The sequence below is a fragment of the Lepisosteus platostomus genome, chromosome 6 (assembly GCF_059453375.1).
Source record: "Lepisosteus platostomus isolate fLepPlt1 chromosome 6, fLepPlt1.hap1, whole genome shotgun sequence".
NCBI lineage: Eukaryota > Metazoa > Chordata > Actinopteri > Semionotiformes > Lepisosteidae > Lepisosteus > Lepisosteus platostomus.
The window spans coordinates 16,360,806-16,388,306 of NC_142616.1; the positions used below are offsets into that span (position 1 = coordinate 16,360,806).

Here is a 27,501-nt window from a genome sequence, read left to right on the forward strand (position 1 = left end):
ACTCCAAATACTTCACCGTCCTGCAGAGCGTGATGTGCTCGCTGACAGCTTTCAATATTTGAAGGAAAACTACGAGCTTGATGGCTCGAATGGGAATGTTAAGCAATCGTTGATCAAACGCACGTCTTCTAAGGATTCGTGAGAGTATTCTCAGCATTGTTTTCACTCGGATATACTTTTCATTTGCTAAGCTGCCAAATCGGACGAGAAAATGCCGGAGACGCACTCGGTGCAGACTGAGGTGGGGAAGGAGGCGTGGCCCTTCAATACTTGACAGCTGAAGGACGTTGAGCGGATTAGAACTTATCAGAAGTCGCAGAGGCTAAAGGAGAGCACCTGGCTCCCAGAGCTCCAGACTCGCACCTGGAGGATGCGGGCATCGATCCCGCTACTTCTCGCATGCTAAGCGAGCGCTCTACCATTTGAGCTAATCCCCCTCGCTTCAGGCTTCAGGCTTCTCGCCATCATGTCTTACCGCCCGCTGCCCTTGGTCTGCAAGGCAGTCCTTTCAAGTGCGATGAAGACGCACGAATAGACCTTCGTTGCCTATTGTACGAGCTGAACTTTTGTGCTCCTCAATTCAATGCTCTTTCCATCAACTCATCTTGTCTTTTGACGCTTGGGGTTTTGCGCTCCTTTGACTCTCGGCATATCGGGTGACTTGAAACACTGAAGTTGTTGCTTACGGAGTGTGGAACATTGTTTTGCAACTGTCATGACGCTGTGTGAGCCTTTCATCGGCAACAGGGGCAGGCTGACAGCAGCGCCAGCGAAAGTTAGGGCAAATTTGGGGATTTAACTCTGAATGTGAGTGTTATGTAGGAAAGGGGTGAGGCTTTGCTCCTCTCCCGTGTAAAGTTGACGCTTTCCACGTGGTAGGCACGCAGACGTGGTTCTGAGCGAATAGTTGCTGCAAGTGTCTGAAAAGAGCAAGAGGCCCTGCCCTTAAACTCACGACTTTCTGAAGATGAGATTATGAGGGTGCGAGAGGTCACTCATATATAATGAATCCAAAGTAACAGCTGCTGCCCTGTAGTCTTTGGTGATGTAGGGGACTAAGGAGAACACCAGATATTAGAACGTTTCTGAATACAGTGGAAATAATATCCCCAGTCAGAAATGAACTTGCATCAGTCGCTTGAATTTTATTGTAATATTTCCCTAAAATTGCTTTATAGACACACCACAAATATACACAATGAAGTTTATTAATTCATGTTTATTAAGCAGTGCAATTTAACAATATATTGTAATGTCTATAAGATTCTATATTTCATCTGATAGATGTAGAGCCTTTAGTATGCAATAGTGAATTTTCAGAATTCCTGGTTAATTAAGAACAAAAATTAAATACATATTTAAATTCAGTGTATGTCTTAAATGTGATCTGCCCCCTCTGACTGTTAACTTAATAGATTTGTTACTTTTTCATTAGTATGGTACTCTACACTTCTGAGTGTGAAAAGGGATAGGATTTGGGGATTCCGAGTGTAACGTTCGTAGGCCAGTGCAAGGACACGTCCTCTTTTTAAAAGTCATTATTTAAGACAGTTGTGAACAGTCTCACTTCTCCCACTCACTCACAAGGTCAGAGGAGCAGATCGTTTCAGGTCATTTTAGTTCACTGTAGTTACAGAGGTCTCTCCTGTGTAGCATTTATGACTTGCAAGTAAAACACAAATTATATTTGCAAATTAATTGTATTTGCAGCTCTTAGAAGATCAACTTCAGAGACTTCTGTAACAGATCTTTTCAGGTAATTTCAGTTCAGTGCTGCTTCTCCGAACATTGGGAATGAGCCTCAGGAAATTCAGAGCAGCGTGTTGCTCGCCTCTCACTTGCTCTGCGGACCTGTCCAGTAGGAGCCGCACAGTCACTGGGACGTGTGGAGTCCTACACCGCCTTGAGATCAACAGGAGGAGTCTCCTCTTCCGTCTGCAAGACTTGCAGCACTCTGGCTGTGTAGAACTGGACCACAGCCACAGGACAGAGAAGGGGCGGTGTTCCAAAGAACTACCATAAATAATCACTTTTAAAAAGACGTAGAAGGTTCTTTTCTTGAACGTCCCCTTACATTTGCCACCACAACTTAATTCTCTGTACCCCCAAATCCCCAATATCCCTGCTTTCCCTCGAGAAACACAAGTGTATAGAGTCCTGGCACCCTTTCAAATTGCTAGGCGGTGCAGTCGGTTACAAAATAAAAGTAACTCCGTTATTGAGGCATCGTCATTCCCTGACACTTCCATGGCCCAGTGTACAACACTGGACACACACCTTTGGAAATGTCTGAGAGGACACATTTTGTGGATATCAGAGATGAACGGCTGTTAATAAAGACCCTGCCCTTCACAAGCACTTGAATGTTCATTCAACCTCTGGGCGAAGCCATTTCCAATTGGGGCTCCTTCTGGCCAGTATCTATTAACACAAGTCGCTCCAGTTGTTGGGATGCTGGATGCTGGAATGACAGATGACCCAACTGGTGATGTGCTTGCGTGAGCCTCAGTTAACTGGTGTCATGGGATACCAGCTCTCAGGAGATTACAGCGAACAACAGTCTGCAGCTTTATTTCTTCTGCCAGCTGGAGATAATCAGGGACTTTACCAAGCTCCCTCGGCAACAACAGCACAGCGACAGATATTACAGCAATCTACAGCTAGTCCATATTAGGAGAGCAGGACGAATGACTGGAGACAGTTCATCACATCCTTTTACAGAATACACTTGGTTACAAAACAGATCACAACCCTTCTGCCCTTTCTATTTCCCCATAGGATCCAAGAACAGTCAGTGTAAGACTGCAAGGCTTAAGGAGTTGTTTCAGACCTTGTTCAGGGAAATGAAAATATAATTAATATTAATATATTTAGAGGTTTTGCAGTCTTATTTTCCAATAATAGAAAAACACAGAGAAAGCAGTTAATTAGTACAAGTACACATCTCATTTCATTTCAAGTACACCTGTACCGGGTGCCAACAGCGTCTGAAAGCGATGGTTGAACGGGGATTGATTTCTGTTAAGTTGTGGTACGTGTTGCCAACTAAAGCTCAAACGCTCTCTACAATCTTTGGCTGAACATGCATCTTGTAGGTCAAACTAATGTGTCGTGACTGAGGATGCCTCTTCTTCATGTCTTCGAACAGCTTCCAGTCCATTTCGTCCAGCAGCCAGCCCAGCAGAAGAACATTCTGGATTCTGGGGAGCTGCGCGATGGCCCTCACAAAGGTGATGACCAGACGGGAAGAAGGTTTCATCAGATGAGACACAGGTCTGGAGATGTCCACCTTCACCAGGTTACTCAGGCGCCCCAGACAGTGGAACAATTCCTGCCAGCCTCTTTCTGTGGTGTTGATGCTGTGGTCTATAATGAGTTTATGAAGTCCAAGGAAATGGCCATTTTGGGTTGCCTTTGCTAAAAAATAGATTTATATTTGTTTACTACATGGAATACAGTTGTGGTATTGCAGCTGTAGGTAAGGGCAGCTAATCAAGCATTTTAATTCATTTGAATGTCATTTCCACAAATTAGTTATCTAAATTTGATATAGCATTACCATGAAAATTTAATGCTTAAAATGTTTAAAAACAGTAGTATCAACCAAGATAATGTTTTCCTGATAGATAGGTTTAAACAATATTATTTTTTTAGAATACTAATACTACCATGTTGTTTATATTTCTAATAATAAATCTTCAATTGCATTGAAAAATGAAATGCACTATTGTTAGAAACAGAACTACTGTTTTATTACAACAATCCTAAATCAATAGGATAACAATTCTGGCATGAAGCTTATCAAAAATTAGAAAAAGCTCAATTTTATGATTTCCTATGCCTGATTAAAATAACTAAAAGCACTTACTTTATTTAGATGTTTTGAATGTTTTTTAACAGACATACTGTAGGATGCATCCTAAGCAATGTATTTGAAAAATTCCATAGAAAACAAAAAATATGATAAAGTAGAGAATACTGTTTCTGAACCTTCTGGCTGCGTTCTGTGACCCATCCACTTCCTAACCAGAATATCCCACATGGGGTCACAGGGGAGCTGGAGCCTATCCCAGCAAGCAACAGGGGTAGGGCAGGATACACCCTGGATGGCACACCAGTCCATTACAGGGCAGACGCACACACACTCTTGACTTAGGCTAATTAACCTACCAGCATGTGCGTGGAAGCCCACATCAACACAGAGAGAACATACAAATGCCACACAGATAGCATCTTAGGAACTGAACCCAGGGCCCCAGCACTAGCAGGTTTGATTTAGTTATTTTTACACCATTTGAAAATCATACAGTAGGCTTGTCATAACAAGCACTTATTCTGTTGCAGATCTATTCTAAACGTAAAGGATCTTGGTACAACTTACCAAATGTGACAAGACTGTCATCGTTCAAACAGGAGTGCATTCGAAGGGACCTCAAACACGGCAGAGTTTGACAAGCTTTAATAATCATCTCAGCTGCCTCCTTCATGCCTCTTCCAAATGGCAGATGCAAGACTTCAAGGTTTTTAAGTTTCTGCAGAGCACAAGCTGAGAACACAGATAATTAGCAGCACTTACTTTACTCAGCTCTTTTCAGGACGGCCTATCCCTTCAGGACATTCAGTTTCTTTACTATACGTACTGTACAAATATGTGCAAGAGGGGAGTGAGTCAAGACAAACTGGAGGTTCTTGTCTGGACCACATTTCCCAGACTGCTGGGGGGTGTGAGCTGCTGCCCGCTGTCACTTGACCCTTGACCTGCTGGTGGAAGATTATTGGTCAGGTGTCAAATCACAGAGAAGGAAGCTCAAGCTTCCAAAAGTCAGTTGCTGTGCTTTCTGCCATTTGAAGACAGACGGCAGATCCTCCATTAGGCTTTGTGCATCTGAGGGACCAAGAGAAAGACACAGAGGACAGAGCTGCAAGGTTCTGGAAGTGTTTAGTATGAAGAGACTCAGGGAAACATTTTTTTTGTGAAGAGTCACAGAGAGAGAGACTGGAGTTAAGAGTTGTTTGGTTCTTTGAGGAGGGCAATTAGCTTAGCTGCCCTCTCCTGATAGTGAGGGACTGAAAAAGAGCTAGGCTTTTACTTTGGAGTTTTTTTTATTTCCTTGCACTATAAATAAACAGTGCTGTTTCTGAGCCTTATGTCTGTATGTCTGTTTCTCTGCATTAGCCTGTGTTTCAAGACTGTTACAACAAGTCCAATGGACAGTCAAATGTTTTCATCATTTGGTTTTCCATCACAGGGCACATATAGATGCCAGCTGTAGATACTTAAATGTTTTATAGGCACACATACAATACAATATCTATGCGGTGTATTTTTAAAAATTGATAATTCTGTAAACCAAATTCATCCATCCATTTTCTAGCCATGTTATCCAGTACAGGGCTGCATGGCAGCTGGAGTCTGTAGCGGCGAGGCTTAATAATAAGGCAGAATTAAGTGTTTCTGAGCTTTCCCAAATTAGGCCTCATTTCTCTGTTCATCTCTGTGGTGCAGCCACAGAGAAACCATTCATGCAAGGTGATTTAAGGTCCAAGGACAGCTCCCAAAGGGGGATGCACTTAGCTAAGCCTGGCTATCATGATCAATGGTCATCCATTGGTGCCTATCTGTCTAGGGAGTGCCAGTTGGACATCTGGACTGCATTACTAAGTGTCAGGACTAAGTGACTCATATCTCACCTTGATCAACCAATCAGGGACTGGTAGGGCCGAGTAACCCACGTGGGACTCTGATGCCCATGGAACTTTCAGCCAATCAATGAGCTAAAGTTCCTCCAGGTAAAAACAGGCAACACAGAGAGCCTGAGAGATTCAGACAAGATTCAGATTCGGATTCAGATTCAGATTCAACAAGATTCTGTGAGAATTCCAGGGCAGGACGGCCCAGGAGAAGAAGGCTCCCAAGGGCAGGACATTCTCGCAGCGCGCCTCCTGACCATCCTGAGACTCAGCCCGGACAACCACGGAACGGCCAGTGTGTCCGAGTGCCAGAACTTTCCTTTGTTCTGAGAGTCTAGAGAGGAGGTTGCCAGGGAGTACCCAGCAGCAGGCCTCGTGAACAGGTCGGAACTGTGGACAGCTGAATCACTATTCAGAACAATCTCTTCATCAGGAACGAACCGGTCCTCTTCCTGACTTGCTGGGACCCACAGTCATCTTTTCTCCTGTGGACAAACTTTGCTAGTTAAAGCCAACACTAACTAGCCGGTCAGTGAGCGTCAGCAGCGCACCGTCGCAAGCCGCACAGCACAGCCTGGCACCGAGCCAGAGAGCGCGGATTGGACAGCAACAGCCTGCAACTGTTTCTTTGTGCCCGCAGGAGATCTGAATCCCCAAAGATTGGATGAGTATTCAACTTCAATGCATTACAGCTCAAGAATTCAATTGTTATCCCAACCAGTTGATATCAATTTAATTCCTAAGAGTTATGTACTTGTTTCGAGTATCTAATGTAGAAGTTATAACCAAGTTCATTTACGAAACGGTCTTAATGAATGATATACTGAACGTATGTCCTCTTGATATGTGTAACACTTTGTAACTGATTGAATATATACCTTTTGTATTCTGATAACCCTCTCGATAAGATCTGTTAGGTTTATAGGCATATTCTATGTATTAATAAATGTATCCTCGTGTATTAGTACCTGTGTGTGTGCGTTGTTTGAGTTATGTCGCATGGTTGGACTCTAAAGCCATCAAAAGAATCAACTTTGTGATTTACTGCTACAATTAATAATTGTCTCAGTAAATGCCCAAACCCTACAGAACTGGTGCCTTCAGAGAGCCAGTTTTCTTACATATTTGGCGTCCCTGAACGGCTATGAATCACTACATTTATTTGGCGTCCCTGGCACGGGCGTGGCAAGACTGAAATGAGTCAACCAAGCGGAATAATTCAATATAAAACGCCGCGGGTTTCATACACGACAATACAGTGTGCTGAAAGCCGAAAGGAAAAAAAAGTTCCCCTTGCTCTTTAAGCAGTGCTTGATTGTTTTGTGATCTTTTGCAATCTACCGGGTTGATTGCATACTTGATCTTGTGGTTTTCTGTGGTAAAACTGTAATTTCGTACTTAAAAGTAATACTCTTTAAGTTTAACGATGGTTGCTAAAAGGTCTGAATTCGAGTCGCTATTAAGCACTCTCTCTAGAAGCGACAGGTCTGACCACGATCTCTTCCATATCTCCGTCAGCGGAGAAGCTAGAAGGATAAATCTCCATTCTCTGAGAGAGCTAGCGAAGGACATAGAGAGATTTGACCCAGCAGTGTCAGAGAATAATATCGAGAGTTATATTAAAGACCTCAGGTATACCCTGCAGTACCTGCCAAACGCCACAGAACAGGAGAAAGTGTTTCTGGTCAGGAAAACTACCAGCAGAGCTGTACATGAGTGGATGGCTAGGCAGATGAAAGAAGTCTGCAATGACTTTGAGCAGCTTTGTCAAGTACTTATCGAAGAATACAGTGCGTTTATTGACCCGACTGCTGCGATAGCCGCCGCTCTTAACATTAAGCACGAGAGAGCAGAGTCCCCTCGCGAATATTACGAGAGACTTAGACGAACTTATTTTGCAGGGCGAAATGATGAGGGTTGCGAAGAGAACACACATTTCAAGGGTTTATTCATTGCGAATCTCCACCCGTCAGTCAGAAAGATGATCTTAATGCATATAGATGCCCAGACCATGAAAATGACTGATATTAAGAGATTCGTGCAGAAAGCCTGGGAGTATGATGTCCAAAGTCGCTCTGAGCAAAAAGCTGTTAAAGCGACTGTGTTCGCCGTCAGAGCCAGCAGGGTTAACTCCCTCCTGCTCGAAGGAGCACAGGCTCCTGAGCTGGCTAAGCCCCGTTCCAAAGCAGGCACACAGGACCGCACCCAGCGTCCTAAGTGCCATGAGAACACCGGGGCAGGGAAAGGGCTAGAAAAGGCTGAACAAAAGAATTCAGTAGCCGCCCGCCTGGCCAGGCTTGAACAAGCTTTATTAGGACAGGGACAACCGCTCCCCAAGGCTGCCGGAAGCGTGAATGAGCTGATACTCTCCACTGGAGGAGGCGGAGACCCGCCCCCTCTCCCTCCCTCAGTCTATCTGATTGAGCGGAAGAGTTCCTGCCTGGATGAATTCAGCCACTCCCAAGTGAGTGCTGACTCCACCCCTGAAGTCACAGAGCAGGCAGTAAAACACAGAGGAAAAGCAAGAAGCTTTTACCTCAAGGCTGCCATGGGAGATGTCTTACACAGTGAGACACTGATTGACACTGAGGTTGAGAGGTGTTTGATGTCACACGGCAAGCTCAAACGGGTAGAAAAAGAAAAGGGCATGCGACTCAGAGAGGAACCTTTGGTGGATCACCAGAAAGGCAAAGTGTGGAAACAGGTCAAGGCTCCTAAGTCTTCTGTACAGAAGGAAAGGGGGGCCAAGAGGCAGACTGTGCTCACACAGTGCCCACCGAACACAGAAGCCTATGTGAAGATTCCTTCTGTTCCCTCTGGACAAGAAATAAAAATATTTCCTTGTTCCCCGGATATACAGGGAAGTCGTGTCCCGGCTGAGGTCCCAACAGCCTCCATGCCACAGGAGCGGTGCTCCAAGCAGCCGCCTGATCCACCAGGTAAAGCACACACCTTTTATGTCCCTAAAGAGGAGCAGATCTCCCCACCTGGCGATGAAAAGGAGCTTTCCCTGTGCACCCTGGCACCCAAGAGGGGTCAGGACCACCACCCTGCAGTGGTGGAAGGGATCCAGATGGCAGGAGAGCAGGTTGGTGATGTAGCCCTCACCCTTAGCCCTGAGAGGTCCTCTATTAGTGAGGATCTGCTTGAGCAGCTGTCACAGGGCCACCGCCAGGTGCCCCTGGTGCAACATTCACAGGTTAGACAGGAGGTCCAGCTGGACGCTGAGACTACTGCGCTGTGGACACACCTGATCCCAGATGCTGATTCCCTCTGCTTTGACCCAGGGAACCTGCAGTCAGGTAACATTATTTCTCACGACTACCAGGTAGTGAGTGAGACTGACCTGATTGTTCCTGCCTCAATGGCAGGGTTTCCAACACACCCAGTCCCCCAGAAGGGACAGGGAATGAAAGCCGAGCCGGTTTTCTTACAGCCACCAGCTCAGTCTGTCAGTCTGAGTCTGACCAACAGTGGTTCAGCCAGACTGGAGCTGGATGGTCAAGTCACCCGCCTGCCAGTGCAGGACATCGCAAAGAGAGGTGTCAGAATCCCCGCCTGCACTGACATGGGCCTGGTGAGTGATAGTAAGTTCAAAGACAGTGAACTAGCTATCCCACTGCTGGGGCAGCTCCCTGAACCCCTAGCGAGGGAAGGGGGGAGCGAGCAGGTGTCCTACACCTACCCCCAGCAAACGATTGTAAACATGCCGATAGAGGAATTCCTCAATCAGGAAGTGTGCAGGGTGGACCTGAACAGTGAGAATAGGGTAACAATCCCAGATCACTCAGGTGCTCCAGATGACCACTCAGCCGAGGGTCAGGCATGCTCCACCACTGCACCGCCCCCTGCAGGGTTCCTAGAGCACAGGCATGAACAAATCGAAAAAGCAAATGCCCTGGAAAAGGAGGAGCAGCATCAGCAGCTGCGTCAGATCTCCACAGATTTCCAGGATGTTGGTGCCCAAGATGCCACATGGCATACTGAGAAAGACACCATGTACACGCTGCACCAGCTTAGAAAGGCAACAGTCACTCAGAAGGAGATGACTGGGATCAGCCACCCGAAAAGACTTTTGGGAGGACTGATTGCTGCCGCCACTGTTGCACGTTTGCTATTTCTGGTAGGCTTGTGTGCTACTGGCACTCTCACCCTGACTGCCCCAAGAAGGCAGGTGTCAGAGATGCCAGAGGGTAGTGACAGACTGTATCAACAGCAGCAAAAGTTGGAAAGCTTAGGGGAAACCCTACAGGCAACTTCCTATGCAACAGGGTTAAATCTTATTCCCCAACCAGTGGACATGATTGTTGGTGTTATACAGTGGGTTTATGCTTGTGTGCAACAGGCCAGAATGTTGACACAAGACCTGTTAAGGGAGTTTAGTGCCACTGTGGCCAGTCTAGCCATGGCACAATTCCCAACCCACTTGATTCCACTCTTCTCAGTAGAGGAGTATGTGACATTAACCCCATCGCTCATAGCTCACCCAGAAGGCAATCCAAGATTGAATTTGGTTCCAAATCTTGAGATGGGTATGGCTACCAAAGCTATCCATTGGCTGTGTCTAAACGATTCACCAATGAAGGGTGTAAAGCTACTAACGAGCAGAGGGAGGTTAATGAACCCCACGAAGAGCAGGTGGGAAGTAAATGGCTGGTCAGCACACCACATTTAACTGACACTATGACTTGTGACAGGCATGATACAGCTACCGCAATGCAGCTACCTAATCAAACAGTTTCCTGCAAGTTCCCGAGGAGGCCACAGTGTTCTTGAACTTAATACTGTACGGTCTGGAACCAGACAATTTAAGACCAAACTTGAGGTCGTGGATGCCTTCAGGTGCCACACTAAGGAATTGGATAGAAATCCAAGAAACAGTAAGCCCTGAAGAGGTACAGGTAGTTAGTTTGCTTTAATGGAACAAACCTCCAAACCACCCTAGCAGATACCCAACACAGGTGTTGTGGTTTATCGGAGGGCTGGGAACAGGAACCGTTGTTATTTTAACACTACTGCCAGGTAGCTGGATCATGACTGACAGTGTACTCTGAATGATGTACTCTCACATCAAGATGTACTCTGGGTAGCATGAATGAGTCAAAGGTAGCATGTCAAAAGAAAGGAAGTGACTTCTCCCCAAATATCTACCACAGAGGTATCAGATATTGACAGTGAACTTCCTGATGTGTAATTCCTAGACTGAGATAATGTCTCCTACCGTGTTTATACATACTCCAGATGTTAGTCATCCTGTTTGTATCCAATGCTGGTTCCGGTATGAATTCTCGAGGAGTAATGTAGACATTTAAGATTAATGTTCTAATGGCAAGGGACATCACTTAACTCTGTTTTGTTTTGAAGGCAACAACGCCTCAGGACCTCGTGACCTTCAAAAAGGGGGGATATGTAGCGGCGAGGCTTAATAATAAGGCAGAATTAAGTGTTTCTGAGCTTTCCCAAATTAGGCCTCATTTCTCTGTTCATCTCTGTGGTGCAGCCAAAGAGAAACCATTCATGCAAGGTGATTTAAGGTCCAAGGACTGCTCCCAAAGGGGGATGCACTTAGCTAAGCCTGGCTATCATGATCAATGGTCATCCATTGGTGCCTATCTGTCTAGGGAGTGCCAGTTGGACATCTGGACTGCATTACTAAGTGTCAGGACTAAGTGACTCATATCTCACCTTGATCAACCAATCAGGGACTGGTAGGGCCGAGTAACCCACGTGGGACTCTGATGCCCATGGAACTTTCAGCCAATCAATGAGCTAAAGTTCCTCCAGGTAAAAACAGGCAACACAGAGAGCCTGAGAGATTCAGACAAGATTCAGATTCGGATTCAGATTCAGATTCAACAAGATTCTGTGAGAATTCCAGGGCAGGACGGCCCAGGAGAAGAAGGCTCCCAAGGGCAGGACATTCTCGCAGCGCGCCTCCTGACCATCCTGAGACTCAGCCCGGACAACCACGGAACGGCCAGTGTGTCCGAGTGCCAGAACTTTCCTTTGTTCTGAGAGTCTAGAGAGGAGGTTGCCAGGGAGTACCCAGCAGCAGGCCTCGTGAACAGGTCGGAACTGTGGACAGCTGAATCACTATTCAGAACAATCTCTTCATCAGGAACGAACCGGTCCTCTTCCTGACTTGCTGGGACCCACAGTCATCTTTTCTCCTGTGCACAAACTTTGCTAGTTAAAGCCAACACTAACTAGCCGGTCAGTGAGCATCAGCAGCGCACCGTCGCAAGCCGCACAGCACAGCCTGGCACCGAGCCAGAGAGCGCGGATTGGACAGCAACAGCCTGCAACTGTTTCTTTGTGCCTGCAGGAGATCTGAATCCCCAAAGATTGGATGAGTATTCAACTTCAATGCATTACAGCTCAAGAATTCAATTGTTATCCCAACCAGTTGATATCAATTTAATTCCTAAGAGTTATGTACTTGTTTCGAGTATCTAATGTAGAAGTTATAACCAAGTTCATTTACGAAACGGTCTTAATGAATGATATACTGAACGTATGTCCTCTTGATATGTGTAACACTTTGTAACTGATTGAATATATACCTTTTGTATTCTGATAACCCTCTCGATAAGATCTGTTAGGTTTATAGGCATATTCTATGTATTAATAAATGTATCCTCGTGTATTAGTACCTGTGTGTGTGCGTTGTTTGAGTTATGTCGCATGGTTGGACTCTAAAGCCATCAAAAGAATCAACTTTGTGATTTACTGCTACAATTAATAATTGTCTCAGTAAATGCCCAAACCCTACAGAACTGGTGCCTTCAGAGAGCCAGTTTTCTTACATATTTGGCGTCCCTGAACGGCTATGAATCACTACAAGTCTATCCCAGCAAGAAACAGGTGCCTGGCAGATACATCCTGGATGTATCTAGATGTGCACAGATCTATATAACCTACCAGCATGTCTTTGGACTGTGGTAGGAGACCAGAGCATCTGAAAAAAACCCACACTAAACCGAAGAGAACATGCAAACTCCCCACAGACATCACCCAGGTCCAGAATTAAACCCAGGGCTCCAGAACTGCTAGTGCAATGACAGGCAATGCCAATGTCCCAGCAATACACCCCAGGGAGCCACCGTGCCACCCATGCAGAGCAAGCAAACTGATTTTAGGTCAACACAATCATGCCCAGCATCTCGAAGAAACTGGAGCTGAACTGCGTATCAACCAATCAATTAGCCTATATTAAAAAAGTCATAGAAATCAAGATCAAATCATAAATACGTTACAGTCTCATTGTCAATAAGACGAGCGGTTCACATGAAAGCTTCAGTAACTCAGCGAGAAGTGCCTGGCCTTTCGCAAGTCAGTTTCCACCTACCGAAAGCTGGCATTACTTCCACAGAGTCAAACACTTCATTACACAGCTTCAGCACTTTCAGATTTGTGAATCTCCCCAGCTGTGCAACTGAGAAAAAAACAAAACTTTACAATTAGCAGAGACTACACTACAACTACAACTCTTACATTTTCTCTTCTATTAAGTCCAGAAATAGAATACCCTCTGAACAGTTTGATCTGTGAAAAGGTTGTGCAGGGGAAATAAACCTAAAATCACAATTTATTTTACCTTTATTTACACACTGTAAAATACGTCTTCCAAGTGAAAAACAAATGGTCAGATGCTCTGAACAGTAATTGCGATGAAAATGAAATAGAAACTCTGGCTGGGCATCTTCAGAATGAACAGTGAAATGTGAACCAAAGAGCACAGAAGGAAACTATGAGAGTGCAGAACAAGATACCCGGGCATGTTGTTGAGGATAATGCCCTGGATTCAAGTGTTTCATAGCAAAAGCAGTTAACTACTCTTGCAAGTTACATTCTGTCTTATATTTCTAATTGATTTGGGATGAGCTGTAGACCTTTGTTTTTATTTTGACATTATTTTGTCAGTAATATGTGAAAATGTCTAGGGCAGGGTGACTAGTTTTGATAACCTCTATAAAACCTGCTGGTGTGGATAAGAACTGCTAGAACAACAATCTGGAATGTGATCCATCAGAACATGGCGCAGACTCATTGGCAGAAGGAAACGGCTCACCAAAAGTGCTCAGCTGAGAATCGGTAAACACTATGCAGCCCAGTTTGAGCTCCTGCAGGCTAGCGCAAGGCAGGGCGCCGATGATGCCTTCCAACCCAGGACAGGAGTCACTTTCCAGTACAAAGCTGGACAAGAGTGGGAAATGCGCAAGAAGCCACGCTAAAACAGAAACAAAAAATCGAAAACCACCCATCAGCAGCTTCATACTGTTACTGGTGCAGACGATGACTGGCCACTCCTCCTGAAAACCAGAGCTGCTGGTTCTTTCACCAAGCAGGGCAGTGCAATCACGTTGCAATAATACAGTAGGATCTTTCCCAATAATAATTACTGTATATTGATTTGACTTCGGCATCGTACTTTCCAATATTTTAGTTACTTTTGGTTATTGGTATTAATAATGAAAGTAACTTATACTGTAGTTGGTTACATAATCAAATTTGAAAAATTAAGACCTGGAACGCAGGTTGGGCAGATATTTAAATTCAAGCAGCAACAACATTTGATTTGTTTGGTCACATTAAGTGTTTTGTTTTTAAATATATATTTGTTTTGATTGATTTTTATTTTTAGTTTATTTTCCTAAATGTTTATTCCAATTCAGGGGCACAGGGCAGCTGTCTTGTAGCACTGGGACACTGGGTTCAATTCTGCACCTGGACTGCTGTCTATGTGGAGTTTGTATGTTCACCCCATGTTCATGTGGGTTTCCTCCCACGGTCCAAAGACACTCTGGTAGGTTAATTGTCCTCTGTGAAGATTGGCTCTGGTGTGTGTGTGTTTGTGTCTGTGTCTGAGTCTGATTTACAACGGATTGGCGTCGCATCCAGTCTGATTGGGTCAATCCTGTCTTGCGCCCTTTATTTGCTGGGATAGGCTCTGGCTTCCTCACGACCCTGTACTGTATAAGGCACTTTACAAAATGGATGGATGGATTCACTTAATATTACCCAGAATAGTGTCTTCCTCTTGCATGTTATTAGTCAAGTGCAGCTTCCTTAGGGTAACCACTTTGCTGAATCCAGCTGGTAGGGCACACAAACTTCCTGGAGCTGAAGACAGAACTAATTTCAGTTCTTCCAGTTTTGCAAATTTGTCCATTTGACGGAGTAGTAATTCTGGAACATTAGAAAAGGCAATTTAAATTGTTAAACTATGAATTAGTAAGTCATTACTAAGAAACTAAGAAAAGTTAAATAACAAATACCCTCTGTGGTCCCTTAAGCTATCAATCTCTTATTACTGTGCAGAAATAAACTTTATTACAGGACGATAGTGCTGCATTTATAATAGTAATGCAAACAAGATATAAAAAGTAAAGGAAATGTTCACTACAAAAATGAAACAAAAAACAAATATACTGTAAGTAAACTATCACATAGCATTGATATAATTTGTTTGCACAAAAGCATGATTTGAATTATAGGAGAAAAAAATCTTTTTGGAAGTTTACAGTACTCATTTTCATCAATGATACTCATTAGTAAGATTTACTAACACTTTACTATTTCTCATAAACTTAACATTTAACAATGATAAAAAAATATAAGTACCGAAATGTACAGTTTTGTAACACAGGTAACCACACCCCATTTTTCCTCATAAGCATTAAGTCCCTGCTCGAGAATTCTCCATTTGTGGAGACATCAAGCTAACCCTTGCACAAGTAGAAACAACATGCAAGTGCATTTCGAAACAGCTAGATGAGATCCTTCAGTCAAGCCAGGAGGCTCTATTTTACAGAAAGGATGGTGGGAGTGTGCAACGAGCTGCTCAGATGGAAGCTACAGGGAAGCACATTTAAAGTATAGCATAGGAGACAACACTTCACACAAAGGGTGGTGGGAGAGTTTTCTTTCAGGAAACAGCTGGATCCTTGGATCAATTCACTAATAACTACAAAATGAACTCGATGGCTTTCTATGTAGGAAAGGTTCTTTTGACGAAAAGTTATTCCACACTACACTATCTGATATTCTATATCTAACCTACCCCAGAATTACAGGGATTTTTAGCTGCATTTAGAAAATTATACATTATTATTACTAAGATGCTAATTAAGCAGTTTTTCCTCACTGCTGAAAGCACAATGCTAACATGCCTGAGTCTAAAATCATCTGACACAGCATGATGGCAGACTGTTCTGTACATTGAACATACTACAGCAGTCTGATTCCCATGGATTCTTATAAACATAAAAACAAATTCTCAAAGTTTTAAATAACTGAAAAGATCTGCATTGTGTTTAAAATTCAGTAGGTACATTTGTTATTGAATGAAGAGAAGCATCCTAATCCCTTCTGAAACAGTCAAGCTGTCCTTGAAAGGGAGTTTCCTGACACTTGATCCGGGCCTGCTGACCACACCATTACAACACCACTGACCTCTTACCTGGAATGTCTGCTTTCGTCCATATCAGAGTTAAGGACCTCAAATTGGGCAGTGAGGCAAGAATTGGCTGCTCTTCTTCACTCATTCGGTTGGATAACACAAGCAACCCCTTGACCTTTGCTGCATATTTTTCCAGAACAAGATGCAGTTCTTGAACTATTCCTGAACTGTCCAGGACATCCAGAACCACAGAGTCTGAGAGGAAGAACAGCAGGCTCAAGTTTCCCAGCTCTTTCTCCGCCAGTTGTCTCGTCTGCACGATGGTCACGTGCAGAAGGGGGATTTTAAATTCATGTCTGTTGTAAGCTGAACACAGCACATCAATAAACTCCTCAGGTATGGGAGCAGAGAAAAAACCGATTACCCAATTTAACAAATGATTAAACATTCTTTTTTCTGTCCTCAATCTCTCAGGATCACTAAATGAGCCAGCAAGTTCTTGTTCAACAGCTGGTGGTTCTGTTATTTGAAAGCGATCATCTCACTTTGCATCATCGTTCTCATCAAAAGAGGTAATTTTCTTTGTAATTTGGAGGTGAAAGCTCTTGATCCCCTTAATGCTCTCTGGATACTGACTTATGAAATAAAACAGTCCGTACAATGGAAAGAAGCAAATGAGGAAGGTTTTCCCTTTCATTCCCTCTGTGATTATTGACGAACAGGAGGGTAAATACGGGGAGTCAATCAGCATTCTTAAAACCTGGTCGAAGAGAAAAGTATTTGTAACAGTGATGCGTAAATCTGGGGCGGCATTCATAGCATGCAGGAAAGTATCAATACAAACCCGGATCTCAGGGTGATGAGTATGGAACGCTTTGATTGCCTTGTCAGCATTGAAAGCAGCGTTCTTGTTAATCCTGTCCAGTGTATAGTCCGTGACGATTGTAGCTGCTCTTTCTGACCTTGTAGAGGTGAAGGTAAGGAAATGCAAAAAGCATAAAAAAGTAGCTACAGAATCGATCTCTTCTAAGTATTTCTGACTTTGTTCCCTCTCCTCAGGGACGCTGGAGGTCATGAGCTCGTTCATGCGCACCGCGGCCAGATACTCCTGGAAACAGACGTGAAAGACCCGATACACTGGCTGGATTCTCTGGGCTGTGAGTCTGTTCAGAAGCCCCAGCCTGAGGGCCTCTGGCTCCTTCACTCCCGCCTGGAGAAGGTCAGCCTCTGTGAATTCAAACTGCCCACGGAACTGCCCTCTCAGACAGAGCTCCCCCACGCTGGACACCGTGTCGACGCAGACACCCGTCTGCCCAGCGGAGTCTTTCCTTATGAACTGCAGGTAGCAGTCGAGGAGGCAGATGCTGGTAAACTCTCTGTTGGGGATCTTAATCCTTGACACACAGGCTGCTAACCCAAAGAGGGGGGTCTTGATGATGGGGCAGATGGCAGGGAATGTATTTAATCTTTTGTAAACATCCTCCACTTGGACCATGTTGAAAGACAGCACACTCCGTAAGATGCGAATGGTGCCACGCAGAGGAAAATCTAGGATAGCGATCAGGAGCTCAGCATGCTTCCGGATAAGGTAAAGGCTTTGGGTTCTTACACCAACGATTACTTGGATTTTCCACAAGTGGGTCCGATGAATCAACTCCTCTATCAGCATGGGAAGAGGACTTGCATCCTTCCCAAATTCATCAAGCAGGAACAGGACACGTTCTCGATAATGACGGATCAATTCCTGGAAGGTTGACTCTGAAATACCCAGCTCCTCTTTGAGAAGATGATCCCTAAGTATTTCAGTCACGCTGAGTTTTTCAGGGGCACAGTTCAAGGGAATATAAAACACTAATTCAAATCGCCTCAGAACGGGACACACCCCCTGAGCCCAGAGCATAGCTATCATTTTCAGACAGGCTGTCTTCCCACTCCCTAGCTGGCCCTCTAACACTGTGATGTTTCGCAGGTCTCTCAGCACTTCAGGCAGAGTGACCCGAGCAAGAGGAACGTTCCTGAAGTCCTTCGTCTCCATGACTACCTCCGTGTACAGCAGGCGGATATCAAAAGGAATATGGATATCGGAGAACGGGAAGGACCTGCTGAACTCCTTGGTTGCGTAGGCCTTCTTGAGGAGGAATTGCAGATTCCTGGCTTCCTTCTCCAACATATTTAATTCCAGCCGAGACTCTGAAATAATGATTAAAAAAAAGACAACTGAACCAAGCTTGCATAATGATTCCTTGAATTGCATGTTAATCCTACGAGCTGGTAAGTTCATCAGTCAAATGAAACTGAACTAAACACCGTGCAAGACATTTACAAATGAACTGCAGGAAACGTACTGTATATTTTTCCCAATGCTACTGTCACTAAAGAGTGACACAAAAATGAATAAAGTATAATGAGTGAGTAGAATACAGCTCACAGAGACAAATATATTAGGTTTGACAATATGGGAAGTATTGTCAAATACCAAATAAACTATTTACTACCTGTGGAAGACGATAGGAGAAGCCGGGCAGAAACACCAGTATCTTGATTGAGCTCCTTAAAAAGAGAAGACAGGCATCTCTAAATACACCGGTACACGCTGAAAGACAACTAGTTTCCTAGATTGTTTTCTCAAATGCTAATGTAAAATAAAGCCCTGAAATCACTGATGATATTTGGGAAACATTGTGTTAATATTTCTTTTTCATATCTTCCTTTCATGATATCACTTGATACCTCAAATTTTTCATGCACTTTCACTTCCTGAGTGATAGCTGATGTTTTCTCTAAGATTAGTGATTTACAGTATTTGGTCTTCATGCCTGATGCCCCTAAAATAATGTCTTGGAAAATCCCCCAAATTTCCTGATGCCCTGTTTTCCTGATAGTGATTCTAGCTTCTTTCTTTTTCACCATTTATTATCATTATTTAGCTGGATTTTGCATATGTCTTTGTGTTCCTGTTTTTCATAGAATTTTGCAATGAGTGGGAAGAAAGTTTTCTGATTAAGGTTTTAAGTTTTTAAATCAAGACAGGTTCTCTAATCACTCTCCAATCACTGTGCTGATGGTCGGAACTGGATCTTGTTCCAACCAAGCTTTCAGTTACACACTTGAATCCTTTACTGACTCAGCAATAGGATTAATTCGAAATGACAATGTCTGGTCGCTTTTAACACTTACTCATAAGTAATCTCAAATTCCAAAATTTTGGGTAGAAAAATAAAACTTCTAAAAATACTCCAATGAATCATCGCGTTATTTAAATCAAGGCTTCAGTTAGGTAATTAAGAGGGTGAGGAATTGAAAACAAGCAGCTGGATACTCAGGATTTTTTAATTGTTAGATGTCATCTGCTAATCCTCCCTCCTTTTTCCTCTATAGGTCTTTGATCTCAGTAACTCTCAGGTCTTTTTAGTGCTCCAGCTGATTCTGAGCAATTTTGAAACAGATAGCACTCCAAGGATCAGAGCTGAATAATCAAGACGGAAAGGTGGAAGTTTTAAAAGCTATCCAAACCCTTACCTTTTTGAGGCTAACGGCAGTGTCACTTTGTTGAGGATTTTGACTGATGTTAACAATATATTGGCATCTGAAAGCAGACGTTTATTTGTGTATTAATAACAGAAGGATTAATCTGGAATCTTGTCACCTTATAAAGATATATAAGGGCTTAAAAACCTTGAAAAAATCCTTCCTGAGGAAATTCACTCCCATTACAGATATATGCAAAAAGATTTACAATTCTATACGTCTAGCTGCTTCCATTCTCAAGCTCACAGACTGATTTGCGCAAAGAAAAATTTGCATCTCTGAAAGTCAAAACTTGTAGAAAATGGCTTATGCTACTCAGTGCTGCAGGACATTAATAACTGCAGTTAGATGTTTTATTACAGGTGTTTGACAGGTTCATTTGAGCGGGGGTAGCAACTTTTATCTATAGATAAAAGGAAATCTCTTTTATCTGTGGAAGAATAACGTACTGTGAGAAGATCTTCTGATGTTCCTGTACTGGATCAGCTCCTTCAGGCCAATGTGAAATCCTCCCACCACACTGAAAACACTGAACAGTTTCCTCTTCACCTACACATACATTTTTAAGTTACATCGACACATCAGAAAGATCTTTACAAGATTGACTTATTTTCTACAGAGACCAGACTGTTGTAACCTGCTGCTGTCTGGTACAGAAGACTGCACTATATCCAGACTTCACCGTGTTTAAAATGTTGAAACGTGTCTCTCAACTTGAATAAAAAAACAAGAGTACAACTCTTCAATTTCAGCATCCACACAGAGGCTCCTGGTTTGTTTTAGGACAGACTTTAAAGCATTTCGTCTTCTCCACAAAACACTAAAGGGTCTAGAGCCCCCTTATTTAAGTGATCCGCTAAAAACATCACATACCAAGCAGAACAGTGGTTCATAGTGGACCAAGGTTTAATATGATCTATGTGCCAAAAAACTCATTAGGGGAAGGAGGGGTGGGGGGCGTCACCACTGGTGCCTGGGACCTCCAGAGGTTTCTTGTCACCCACGGGGGGGGGGGGGGGGGGTTGTTTTCTTCTCTTTCCTGGCCACATGGTCAGGTGCCGTTTACCTGCTATAGCAATCTGTAAGGCACTCTGTGGCATTCTTTTACAAAGGGCTCTAGAGAAAACAAAAGACTGAACGATTGATTTAAAATTACCAGCCACACCAAAATTAAATTTGTCCACTAATTCCGCAACAAAAACACTGATAAAAAGATAAGAACAGCAGACTTTAGAAAAAACAGTTGTGATTATATATGGGATGAGCACACCAGTGTTTCTATTAAAAATAACAAAATTGTTACTAAACTGATATGTATAAAAAGCCTGACATTGGGTGAGCACAGATGCAAGATGTCAGTGTTGGCGTTTTTAGATTTTTAAATTACCATTCTTCACCTGTGTAGAAGAAGCCAGCTTTCGCCAGTTTGGATGGGACTGCAGCTGAGTCGCTTGGCCATTGGAAGTAGGACTCCATTCGAGAGCACTCATTCTCAAATATGCTACGAAGGATCTCTTCTGACGAGGCTGTGGGGACGGAAATGGCCTTGGTGAGCGTATGGTAGCGCAGGGGTGAGCACTGCTGGCACACAACACTGAGCCAGAGGTTCAACTCCTGGGGTACCAAAGACATGCTGGTAGGTGAACTGGATTCTGGGAAAACTGGCCCTGCTGTGAGTGTGCGTCCCCTGTGATGGACTGGGTGTCCAGGGTGTGTGCCTGGGCAGGTCTTGCACCTGTTGCTTGCTGGGATTGGCTCCGGCTCTCCCAAGACCCTGTACTGGCTGAAGCAGTTAAAAAATGGATGGATTGAAATAATTCTAAATCCTGTTGAGTCTGGAGTAAAGTTCAGGTTCTCCAGGTAGTCTTTGCTAGACCAGTCATTCTGTACTCACCTTTCCGACTCTGATCTGCTATCTCAGTTTCTTCACTCACTTTGTCGACAAAGTAATGTTTGGCCTATAGTTACATAAAAAGAGTAACAGCATAATTAATGAAAAATAATATTCCTGAACAGGTAGCATCTTCAAACCAAATAAGACGAAGAAACCATGTTAGATTCCAATGAATATCTTACACACTGTTGTGGATTTAAAGGCAAAATTTCAAAAGGGTCAATTTGAAGAGTTCATTTTCACATGACAAACGGACAGCTTTTGACCATCATGGAAAAATGATTGAGATTTGTTATTTTAACATGCTATTTAAATAAATCAAATACTATGATTTCATCCCATATATGATTACCATAGCAGATCAAAATTACATAATATTTTGAAAATACAAAAATATTAAGTAAACTGAAATAAAAAGTAAAACAGTTTGAACCTGAAAACAAAAAATCTTCTGTATTGTGTACCCATACCGTTATTCCGTGGAATCCAACATATGAACGGATATGTTCTAAAATCTCCCTTTCTGAGAGTCTGCTATGGAGGTAGTCACACCTACGAAGAAAAATTATATTTTTCGGCTAGAAAAGAAAATCAACTGAATATTTCTCACTTAATTTTTCATCAGAATCAACACTGCTGACTACTGCACTGTGGAGTTTCCTGGTGGTACAGAATAACATTACTGTTGCATAGCGCTGGGGTTAAGTTGGAGATTGCAGGATGTGAAGCGCAGCTGTTAACCTGGGCTGATGCGTGTTCATTTTTTGGTATCTCTACTTAAATCAGACCTCCTTTGCTGAACCTGGGGCTTTGGCTCACTGAGGCCTTTAAACACACTGACCCTCCAATGTTGCCATCTCCAACTCTAATGTTTTTCTCCTTTTCTGTATGGGACTACAAGGACTTTTTTATGGAAAACCTCATTCGGACTGGGAGAGATCTTTCTAGTTGTTGGATGTGCTGGATGCCAGTCTCTTATTTTTGTTATCATCAATTGGCAAAAATGTTGTGTCCGTTGCACCTGTCCCAGAACTCGTAATTTCTGTCCTTTTTCTGGAAACTATGACTGTCTATGGATGTTAGCTAGACTTTCAAACAGGAGAAAAGCTTTTGTTCTGATGGGAGATTGGCTTTACTACACTGTAACACAGTAACACAGGTTCTACCATTTTGCTGCCCCTGTGGCTCTTTCCTTGGAACCAAATATAAAAAAGATGGGAACATCACAAACTCTGTTATTTTGGGTACCAGGTCACACATACTGTCTTTTGGGTGTCAGTCCGATTCCTGTCCATTATGTCCTTTATGGAGGATAAGTGCAAAGCTGTTCAGTGATCTCTCAGCTCTAGACAACACATTGTCTCAGTCTCACTGTCACTGTCTCACTGTCTCAGTGTGTCCCACAAACTTCCTCTGGGGTTTTGTAAGTTTTTTTAAGTAGGGCATTTACTGCATGCATCTCATCTCTGAAGGCAGCTGTTTTCTCAAGCTCTTTGTGTAACGTGTTGCACACAGTCACTTTGAAATGAGCCTGTAAGGTGTACAACACATGGGCTCCCAGAGAACAGTGCAATCAAGCTGCCATCAGTCACTACAAATAGACCTCTGTAGTGTCACTCATAGTGTATTGGCAGGTCTGCATTACAGGCTCCCATAAATCCACACAAAGGCTTGATTGATGGCTAAAGAGGTGAGTAACGCGTGTTGTGCTCCTGGAACTCGGTCACACTGAAACGAGCCTGTAACGTGTGCAGCAGTGCTCTCAGGGCCTGAACAAAGTAGTAAAGTGCACTCAAGAGTTCTGTAGTGACTAGACACTCATATTGTTTAGGCAGATCTGTTTCAGGCTCCCATCAGTCCACACAAAGGCCATTGTCACAGAGGACTCTGCTCCACTGCAGGCAGGTGCACCAGAGGTGACCGACTCCAGCTTCCAGGTTCCAAGATGTAATGAGGTGGCTGAGCGCTAGTGGAACAGACAAAGTCACTCAAGTACAGTGCGTCCTAGACAGCCATGAATGATGAAATAAGAAGAGGACAAAGTTTTAATCAATATCCAAAATCTGTATAGTAGATATCTTGAAACCTAATATTTGTTTTTTTTCTGAAGCTTGCAGGCATTCAGGGTTCTAGTTTCTTTTGATGCTCAGTGTCAATGGTCACAGACTTTAGAAGTTACACCTCAGCACCTGAAGTGGGGGGCAGGGCAGCACAGGGGGCGCAGGGGTTGGCACTGCTGCTCTGAGCCACTGGAACCCTGAACTGGATAAAGGGGAACTGAAATTGATGCGATGACCTGGAAGTGATTAAAGTGCTATTGGGTGTGCTCTTTCTCCTCCCTGTCGTCAAACACAGCGAATCCGCATCGCTTACTCTGGAAACCACTTGGCGTGCTCCCTCCAGGGGTCACTGGCCACCTCCCAGTCTCCCAGCTGGCCTCCGCAGGAGAAGCACTGCACGTGATCCTTAACACCTGCAGCCGCAGAATGAACAGCAAAATCAAGAACACGCGCGACCTCTTCCACGGTCTTCTATTTAGTTATATATTTATTATATTATTATGATTAAATATTGATCACAGTACATTGATTATATAGCTGTATATGTCGTTTTTAAGCCATGTTTTTTACCACGCTCGAATATTCATCTGTCCATATCTTTGGAAGGGAAACACAGAAAGCCTTCAAACCAAATGCATTTTAAAGACCACGACATGTGAAAATGTTCACAGTCTCCACATAAAACTATCAGTGAACTAATTCTCTTTTTTTAAACCTCCGGTTTTTCATCGATGCGTAATTACGCACTAACTGGAACCCAGGGGGACCGCTGTGTACACACATTCACAATGCGAGAAATACTGCTCAATACGACTTCATGTGAAAAACTCGTATATCACCATAGGAAGCATAACAGCATAGCCTCCAATTACCCAGACCACAAAAACAAAGGAATAAAGTTTTGTTTGATTTCTGAAACCCTTTCTTTATGTCCTGTTTTCATTCAGGTAAGGGTCAACTATATACACAATACTGCTGACAGCAGGAAAATTCCTTTACTCAGCAGCGTCTTAAAACCAGCACCCATGGTGGTCAAACCGATTTTTTTTTACACAGAAGACTGACACAGCTTCGTGTTGTGAATCTTTTTCTAAGAAAACATGTGAGCGGGGGAGGTGGACTTGCCCTTATTCTACTTTGAAAATACCTGTGAAACTGGTTCCTTTACAATGTAGTCACACAGAGAGAGAGTGAGAGAGAGTGAGAAATACGATAACTTTGCTCATTAAAGTAGGGCTTTTGGGCTCAAGTAAATTTGCACCCTACCACTGTGTACATACAGTACGAACATGTTGTGAGATTTAGAAATATAAAAATGTCAATATAATGATGATAATATTTGCTATTTTAGTTTTTCAAAGACATTTTTATTTGTTAGAAGAAAACAAATGGCAACAGCTGGGTTTGAACACTTGACCTCAGGATTACAGCTCAGTCACTTAAGCGATCACACCACCAAGGGAGTCATGTGATGAACATAGCTCAATGGAAAGTCTTATACTACTATTTGTGCAACAGTACATGAATATAGTTATACCGTTATTAATTTCTTTAGATACGTGATTCCATATTATATTCCCTATTAATCAAATTCTAAAAGTATGCTTCTCTTTACTCCAATATCGAGTGTATTCGCAGAAAAGCTTAAAACTATCACTTTTCTCACAAAGTACTATATATTGTATAAACGGTCAGTAACATCATCAGAGGGAGCAAGGAGCACGTAAAAACGTTTCCGAAATAACCACATGTAAGACTTTGATGCTTAAAATGTTTAGGGAGAAATGGAATACTGGTGTGTATTTTTTCTTTAAAATACCAAGACCAGCAATACACAGTTTACATAATATGTTTATGTTCCTAAATTAATATCGTTTATGACCTTTAGATGCGTTATGCTCCTATTCTTTTTATGCTCAGCTACTAAAATTTCCCTTTAGTGGTAAAATTCCATATAAATATTCAATACTAAGCGGATTAAAACGAGCACAGTAAAGAGATTAAATGATTAAATCTTTCCACAACCAACCAACGCACCACGAGTGCCCCTGTCGGTCATTTTGGCCAGCCAATCACATACCGCGGTAGGGCGCGGTGGCGCATGCGTAGATGCCCACAGTACAGGTTCGTACCGTGCATTTTGAATGGCTGCATCTGTACTTCCAGATTATACCATCTGCATTGGGTCCGGAGCTACGCTTCAAGGGAGCCGTACCCAGAATCAGAAAGCCTGCACAAATGTCCAGCATTCACCTAACACCTCCTGCTCCTTACATCATTCACATCGCCAAACTGTTACCGGGGAACAGATTTCAGTTAACTAAGGAAAGCACGCTGTGAAATAAAGACATTAAAAATAAAACTACTTTAAAACATCCTCTCCCTCGACTACTGAAGAGGGTCTTCCTCTGCATTCTAGGTTCAAATTTACTTCTAATAAATTCAAATCACTAACCTAGAATCAATTCAGGATCTTACCAGTATAGAAAAATCCACAGTCAGACAGCACAGCTGGCTCTGTCTCGCAGTAAAAGGGCCAGTTGCTGAAAGTCCCAAGCCTCTCGCTGTCTTCTGTATAACCTACTGGACCACTGCTTTCAAGACCTTTGACCCGGATGTCGTACTTATTAATGTTTCCCACTTCCAGCCCCTTCTGGAACGCACAGTCCTCCTGGTATTTTTGGTGCAACTGTGTGGGGGTTTGAAAGCTTGCGATAGTGACGACAACCCCACAACAGAAACACTGCACAGCCGATCCATATCCAAAGTAAAAGAACCCAGCACCGGCCAGCTCTTCAGGCGCAAAGGGGGAAAGAGAGGGATAGCTCTCAAACGATTTCAGCCTGGCCAGTTCGCTCCTCATTTTGTAATCATATCCCCGTGTGTGGTCTTTGACAGCTGCTTTCAGACTGCGGCTGTAGAATTCTGAAATCGCTTTCGCACTAAGATTCAAATGAGAAGAGCAACGTAATTCCCAGTCCTCAAGCTCAATTTCAGGATCTGGCTCTTTCCTGGCGTGCTCCATGCTCTAGGAGAAAACAAACAAAAGCATTGTCAGAGAACACTGCTGAATTGAAACTCGACTGCCTATCAATGTGTTAGTCAGAAAACAAAAAAGAAAACAAAAGAATCTGAGTCAGTGATGAAAATGTCACGCAACATTTCCAATTGTGACCACATGTTTTGTTCACTGTGGTAAACTAGAACACTGTTTCGTAATATGAAACTGGACAAGAATCAAAACACCGATAGTAAACAATCATATCACAATCATGCATCCATTTTCTAAACCATATTATCGTGAACAGGGTTTGTGAGGGATGCAGGAGCCTATCCCAGCAAGCAACAGGCACAAGGCAAGATAGACCATGTACATGTCGCCAATCCATCATATTATAGGAAATGAACACAGGGCCCCAGTACTACCATGCGTCCCTTGCTTGCTGGGATAGGCTCCAGTTCCTACGCAACCTTGAATTGGATGATGTGGTTAGAATACGGATGGATGTACAATATAACCATTATTTAAATAATGTACTGTAAATACATTATTTCCACTGCAAATACTAGCTTATGTGCTTCTGCTTATATCCCAGAATTATCATTGTTTCTAACATAAACATTTATCTAAGAACCTTAGGGTCAAGGTCTGAATTCTGTTAGTCTTCTTTTTTGCTGATCACGTGGCAATTTCTAGTTGCTTTATAAGCCAGCTATTGAAAAACACAGTAATTGTCTGTTCTGTCTGACCAGAAAAGCATGGAAATGTCTTTCAAATATTCAGTCCTGAAAGACTGTGACCCAGACAGCTCAGGGCAGTTTTTTTCAACTCTACAGCAATACAAGGACCGAAGAAGAACTTGGACACAAGTAGAAATTGGGTTTTTAAGGGGAAGCCATTCAGTTATTAATCCTGGAAAGGGTGG

The 27,501-nt window shown here is 43.2% G+C and overlaps 1 pseudogene; it reads right to left on the reverse strand.

Annotated features, from left to right (window-relative positions):
* Window positions 1-1,203: 1,203 nt before the first annotated feature.
* LOC148660744 (baculoviral IAP repeat-containing protein 1e-like) lies at window positions 1,204-26,655 on the reverse strand (annotated as a pseudogene).
* Window positions 26,656-27,501: the final 846 nt, after the last annotated feature.